Source organism: Mus pahari, chromosome 3, assembly GCF_900095145.1.
Source record: "Mus pahari chromosome 3, PAHARI_EIJ_v1.1, whole genome shotgun sequence".
Classification (NCBI taxonomy): Eukaryota; Metazoa; Chordata; class Mammalia; order Rodentia; family Muridae; genus Mus; species Mus pahari.
The window spans coordinates 118,857,465-118,864,563 of record NC_034592.1 but is presented as its reverse complement, the minus strand read 5'-3'; the positions used below and the strand labels follow the sequence as shown (position 1 = coordinate 118,864,563).

Here is a 7,099-nt window from a genome sequence, read left to right as displayed (position 1 = left end):
TCTCTTTCTTTATTCCCATTTCTCTCTAGGTTTGTGATCCCCTTCAAGGACCATGGAATAAAGTGTCCCACGGGCCGGGGCACAGACTAAACACTGAGCCTCTACTGGAAGTAAATACACACAATCTATTCTTTTTCTCCAACATTAGTTTTCAATTTCACATGGGCACTTTTAGACTAGAAGCCCGGTTGTGGCAGCATGGCCAAACCGGTGTAATGATATCCACGACCCATAGTCAGGTACACTGTCTACCACCCAGGCAACTGTGGAGGAGACTGTAAAAGGAGACTGTCTCCTTTGAAAATCTGTTTTTCCAGTTAACAATAGTTGAATCTGTTAGTAAGAAAACAAACCATAACAGAACTTCTTCCTGGGAGCTGTGTTTTCAGTTCTCTGGTGAGACACTAACCCTTGAGGCTCAAGGGCCTGGGTGGCTGTCAGGCCCAACTCTTACTTTAGGCTACAGAAAGTGCAGGCTGAAAAGGATCAGGAATTCTTGTGGAAATTATGAACAAGTGGCAGCCAGAGGCCACTCTTCTTGAGAGGGGCAGAAGCATCACTCTGGCTGGCTGCGCTGCTGGCAGAGTCTATTTCTGTCCCTAGGATCCCTGCTCAGAAGGCAGCGTGCCACTCAAGGCTTCTGGATACACCTACCATCTCATCAAACCTTGAGTGCCTGATTAAGCTGGATGCAATTTTTTAGTGTATGCTATCTTCACAGAATTCAATAGTGTAGCCTGAGAAAATATTTAAATTGATTTAGCTCAGTAATATTTCTCCATTCTTCCTATTTCAAAAGGTACTCTGTCAAATAAAATTTAATCTCCTTACTTCTTGAAAGGAATTACAGAAAACTCAGCCAGCTGAATAAAAAGGAGAGTGGGTGGATGGGTACCTAGATAACAGATTGTGTGTGTGTGTGTGTGTGTGTGTGTGTGTGTGTGTGTGTGTGTGTGCGCGTGCACGCGCGTGCCTCATGTTTTTGGTTACACATGTATGTATGTTTGCAAGCATGTGAGATTCAACAGTTGATGCTTGGAGTTTACATTAACTGCTTAAATATTGAGGCAGGGTTTTCTGCTGAACCCAGAGCCTGCTATTCTCTCTAGTCTAGATAGCCAGTTTACCTGGGAGATGTCCCATTTCTGCTTTTCAAGAGTGGATGCTGGAGAATCAAAACCCTCGGGCAGCAAACCCTTTACCCACTGAGACATCTCCCTAGCCCTATAACTTGGATTTCAAAGTAGACTATAGTGTGTCTTTCTTTCCTACTCTCCTTTACATCAGCTATCCAAGGTAACTGCTGATGTCTATGCTTATACTATGGGCTTTGCAACACAAACTAGGGACAAGTAAAGCCTTATCTCCAGTTATGGCCAGCTTTTCTGGATTGGCTCATATGTGATTTAATTCCACCTTATTGATACAGGAATAGTGTAGGACTCCTCTTTTCTGTTTGTGACTGGAAAGATTCAGAAATGGAGAAGAGAATGGTGTGGGGGCTTTTGCATTACATCACACTTCCACACTCTTTGAGAATGAGGGCTGTGGGGATTTTAATGAGAATGTCCCCCGTAGGGTTAGATGTGTGACTATTTGGTCTCTAGCTGGTAGCAGTGTTGGGAGAGGTTTAGGAAGTGGCCTTGCTGAAGGAAGGATGTCCCTGAGGGTTCAAAGCCATGAACTAGTCTCAAGTCTCTCTCTCTCTTCGTTTCCAGTTCCAGATGTGAGCTCTCAGCCTGCTAATCCAGCCACTATGCCTGCAGCTTCTGTCAGGAAAGACTCACATCCCACTGGAAGCACAGGCCCAAATAAACCAAGCTGCCTTTGTCGTGGTGCTCTGGCAGAGCAATAGAAAAGTAACTGACACAAAGACATTCAAATGAGGAGGCACTCTACAGTGGCTTGAAGACTCCAAGCTCCTCTCTACAGACACCTGCTGAAGCATCTTGGTAGCCATATTGATTAATCTTCTCAAACTCCAGTTTTCCTCTCTATCTGAAAGTAAATTGACACTAACCTCAAGGGACATTCAAAGAATGAAAGGAAGTAAGGAGTTGGCACCAGGTGAATGCCGAATCAACAAATAGCCATGAACAGGCGAGAACAGATGCAAATGAATTTATGGTTTTGCATCACACTACTACTTCAGTTAAAATGAACAAGAACTCTGCTGGGTTTTAGTAGACTTGCCACAATGACGCAAATGTGACATATGATCACTGTGAGCCACCCAGAACTGTGAAGCTCTTGAAATGTGGTGGGCAGTAGAGGAGCACAATGTTTAGTATAATTTTAATGACAAGCCCCACATGAGGTTAGTGGCTACCGCCACAGGCAGTACATCTTTACCCAGGGAGGACAATGTTCACAGTAGAGTCATTTCTTCAATGAGCCAATGAGTTACAAACCTGAGATTTGAGCTAATATCTCTGATACTAATTCTGTGCTGCTTTTATTCACTCAACCAGGAATAGAAATGCATTGTGTATATGTACTACATTTTCTTTATCAATTCATTGGATGGTAGATATCTAAGGCACCTCCCTTTCCTGGATACTGTAATGAACATGGGTATGTAATTACCTCTGTAGGGGGATATAGATTCCATTGGCTATATGCGTAGAAGTGGTACAGCTGGATCATATGGGAGTGCTACTGTTTTGACAACCCTTCAGATTGACTGTCTAGAGTGGTGGCTCTGGTTTATTTTTTCCACCAAGAGTGTGCAGGGTCTCCTTCCCACATCCTCACCAGCATTTGTTACCATTTGATTTTGTGATGAGGGCCAATCTAACTGGGGTGACATAAAATCTTAATATAGTCTGAATCTACATTTCCCTGATGGCTAAGGCCACTGAATGTGTTTAACTGTATTTGCTAAACATCTGCTTTTCTTTTCCTCTGTTCTTTTCTTTTCTTTTCTTTTCTTTTCTTTTCTTTTCTTTTCTTTCTTTCTTTCTTTTTTTATTTTGAGAAACCCCTGTTCAGTTTCATAGCCTACTTTTTCTCCATTTTCTTGATGTTTATATTTTTATTAGTTCTTTGTATAGTGTAGATACTAATTGTGGTGGTTTGAATAAAAATGGTCCCCATAGGTTCATAGGGGTGACACTATTAGAAGGTATGGCCTTGTTGGAATAGGTGTGGTCTTATTGGAGTAGGTGTGGTCTTGATGGAGTAAGGGTGGCCTTGTAGGAGAAGGTGTGGCTTTGTCATAAAAAAAAGTATGTCAATGTGTCACAAGGGGCTGGGCTTTTTGCTCTCAGAAACTCAACCTTGGGTTCAGTGGCTCAGAGTCACAGGAAGACCTGCTGCCTGCAGATCCAGATGCAGAGCTCTCAACTCCGCTTTCACCACATCTGCCTGAGTCCCATGTTCCCCACAATGACAAAAATGGACTAACTCTCTGAAACTGTAAGGCAGTCCCAATTTAAATGTTTTCCTTTGTAAGAGTTGCTGTGGTCATGGAGTCTCTTCACAATAATAGAAACCCTATGACATAAATCCTCTTGTCAGATGTATGGATGGCAAATCTCCCTTTCTGTGGACTGCCTCCTATTCAACTGACAGTTCCCTTTGTTGTAGAGAGCCTTTTAGTTTCATGTTATCTCATTTGTGGACTGATGTGCCACTGGAGTCCTGTTCCAAACGTCCTTACATGTGTCTCCCTATAGAAGTAGACTGCTTACATTGTCCTCTGGCACTTTCTAGGTGTGAGGTCTCACGTTGAGATTCTTGATCCACTTGGAGTTGAGTTTTGTGCATGGTGAGAGATAAGAACCTAGTTTTATTCTTCTACAGATTGTCCCAGCACCATTTATTGAAGGTGCTGTCTTTTCTCTAATGTGTATTTTTTGATATCTTTGTAGGACTGGCTTTTAAGGAAGGAACATCCATTCAGACACTAGCACCAGAAAGAAGGCCCCAGTGACCTACTGCTTTCCTTCAATGCAATGGACACGGTGACCTATGACCATGCCTTTTCCCTGTGTTCTGGCAACAGGACATCTGAGGTACACCTGCAACTCATCTCTTCCACCTTCTGAGGACATTTGTTGCTCACACCAGATGTCCTTAATATAGCATATTTTCCTATGTTGATATCTCCCCAATAATTCAAAGTCATGCCTCTCTATTTCACCTAGCAGTATGTTAGGTATGTATTTTTACATTATAGCTTCCTTTAGATAGCAACAGAAATATAAAAGCACAAAATACCTTATGATCACTAGAAACAGTTTTATGATCAGTATAACCCAAACATGGTGATTAGAAACGCATTTCTTCATTACTAAAAATAGAGAATAATATCAACTACAGTGTACCTCTAGGTACTAGAGAATTGGACACATAAACTGAACCAAAGCCAGGCATGCTGACACATACCCGTCGTAACAGAGGTTGAAAGGCTAAGGCAGGGGATTGAGACTTGGAGGAATGTCTGGGCTATCTAATGAGACTCCATCTTACTAAAATAAAACAAAATCACAATGCAAAGTGAACAAAGTAAATACTTATCAACTGTTACTGTAAGACATTAACAATTCTTAGCATTCCTAATAGAGACTATGCATTGCCAAATTAAATATATATATATATATATATATATATATATATATATATATATACACACACAATCAACCCTATTTTACAGATGAGAACACTGATCGTAATTGAAGTCTGGCTAGCTGTCAAAGAGGAAACTGATACCAGAAAGAGAGGCAGAGTTATATCTGTGTTTTAACCTTTTGAGTTATAAAGAACAACATTCTTAGTATGTACATATTTCCTCTGACCTAGAATACAAATCTATGCATAATGGAAACCCCAAATTTATAAATTATTGTTGAATTAGCCTCATTGAAAATTAATTTTTCATGTCATGATCAGCTTTGAGTTTTTGCTTTTCCACCCTAGTCGTCCGTCTCTCTTCCCAAGCCAGTCTCTGCCAACATTCATGCCATACAGTGGCTGGCACAGAGACTAAGTCATCAAATACAATGTGTATTTGTTCCCTCTAGGTTAGACGTGGCCATGGCTCTGAACTGTCAGCACTGTGATCGCCCACATAAGATCCTAGTGAGATCTGCCTATTGGTAGTTTCTCGTGGAGGCAGTAGGCAGGCTCGAGGGGAGGGAGCTGGGACATCTTGCACATGGGCCTCAGAAGGTTTTAGTGCTCCTTGTGGTTACAGAAGAGGTAAGGGGCTGACTAGGGTGGCACTTTTGGAGACTGCAGCTGCTCCTACATTTCCAGGAGACCTCCCAGTGATGTAGTTGGCTTTGAGTGACCCATGCTCTCATATGTAATCAGGGCTTAGGACAGAGTTGTTCTTCAGTCTTGTTAGTAGCTTCTCTGCTCGAAATAAATCGCTCCTTACCTCTATCCATGAAAAATTGCTCAATGCAGTTGGAGTTTGCTTCCCTTTCACTGATGGTTAGGGACGGTCAGCTGGAGAGATTAGTCCTTGTGAGGAGCCTGTGCCCTGTGCCTGACAGGGAGATCACAATCAGGGCGGGAGGGCAAGCCTGTGAGTTACTGAGCAGGTATTAAAGATGAGAGACTTCTTGTTTATCCGGCCTCCCATATCTCATAGAAACAGAAATGACAATCTCTTAAGAAACAACTGCGAGCCTTTGAAGTGCTCGTTTCAGCTGGGACTGAGATATGGATGGTGCTCTAATCTAGTGTCAAGTGGAAGATGTAATCTGCTTCTTTCATCTTTACCCCTACCTCAGAAATGAACATGGCCTCCTCTTAGGCGTCAGTGAAGGCTACTGAAACCCATCGAGGATGGCAAACCACCCTTCCTGATTTTTCAAGTTGTATTTTTTAGAGATAGGAAACTGGTCTGATGCTGTTTAACAAGGTGCCGTGGTCTGGATATGTTCCCCCTGACACATTCAGATATTGTATTCCTGTCTTAAAGCGATGGTCACTGGAAATGTAAACTCTGGGTAGACGAGCGGGTCAGGACGCATAAAATAGGCCTCCAAGAGGCCTCCCACATGAAGACTCGGCCTGACGAAAGTACCATCTGTGTACTGTGACAAGATTGGTGGGAGTTACCCATCTGCCTGTGCTTTTATCTTGGACTTTTCAGCTTCAGGGAATGTGAAAAATATACAGTGTGTGGCATTTTTGTTTATAGCAGTCTAAAGAGACTAAGGCACAAGTCTCGGCAGAGTCCTCACCTTTGTGGGACAGGGGTGACCTCAATGTGACCAGAACCTGACAGGGACGGGAACTCTCAGTTCAGTTTCTTGCAAAGGACACACTGTTCTCAAAGGTTTATCTTGGGTTCATCAATTGCAGTAGTTTTCTGTCTTCTCCTTTACCCCAGAATAAAGAAAGATGCTTCGTCTCTGCGGATAATTTATAAGGCTAGTCAATTGGAGAAACCAACATCTCCCTTTCTGTTTCCCTCTGTCCTTTCCCTACAGCGTCTCTGATATAAGTACTTTACTTCTAGGTGAATGGGTGCTCAGTTTCCCTGAGGGGTCAGTGCTATAGTAGAAGGCCCCTGTGGGTAGATCCTGATTCTCACAGAAGCAGCATGGGGAAATGACTGCTGAAGTACTCAGCAATTACATCTCCACACACAGAAGACAGAACACCAACTAAACATGTCTTCAGGCAAAGTAAGAAGTTACCCAAGGTAACTACCAGCAGGGAACTTGGTAGTCAGAAAGTTACCTGAGTAACCAAGAGAAGAAAACCTAAAGGGGGCTGCCTAGGCTAAGCTCTGGCGGCAAGGAAGGAGGAGTTATAATAAATATCTGTATCCATATCAGAGAAACATGACCTGTTCCCACCTCTCCCACCCCTTCAAATTCTACAAACAACAGATTTATTTCCTAGATTTATTTCAAATACGAGAGAAAACTGATGAGCCCTTTCTTATGGTAAGCACCTCTAATTAAAATGATTTGTTCCAGAATAATACATTATACCAAGTAATTAAAAATAGTGACAAGAAATGTTTGTGTCTGAAAAGGTGACTATAACAAGGATCATTTTCAACTCTTGCTCTGTGGGTACAAAAGAATACTAAAAGGCTTATGAAGAGACTGGACTTTCTTGTGCCTTTCCCTGC

At 42.3% G+C, this 7,099-nt stretch overlaps 1 protein-coding gene across 14 annotated transcripts in view; it reads right to left on the bottom strand.

Moving 5' to 3' along the window:
• Plcb4 (phospholipase C beta 4) overlaps window positions 1–7,099 on the bottom strand; it is a 368,815-nt gene that overhangs the window by 121,577 nt on the left and 240,139 nt on the right. The window contains exon 1 of one of the 14 annotated variants that reach the window (XM_029535882.1): window positions 5,384–5,407. The exons of the other annotated variants lie outside the window; for them this stretch is intronic. The gene's annotated coding sequence lies outside the window, so the exon portion shown is untranslated. Of the gene's footprint in view, window positions 1–5,383; window positions 5,408–7,099 lie in introns of those variants that run through there. 14 annotated transcript variants of the gene reach the window in all.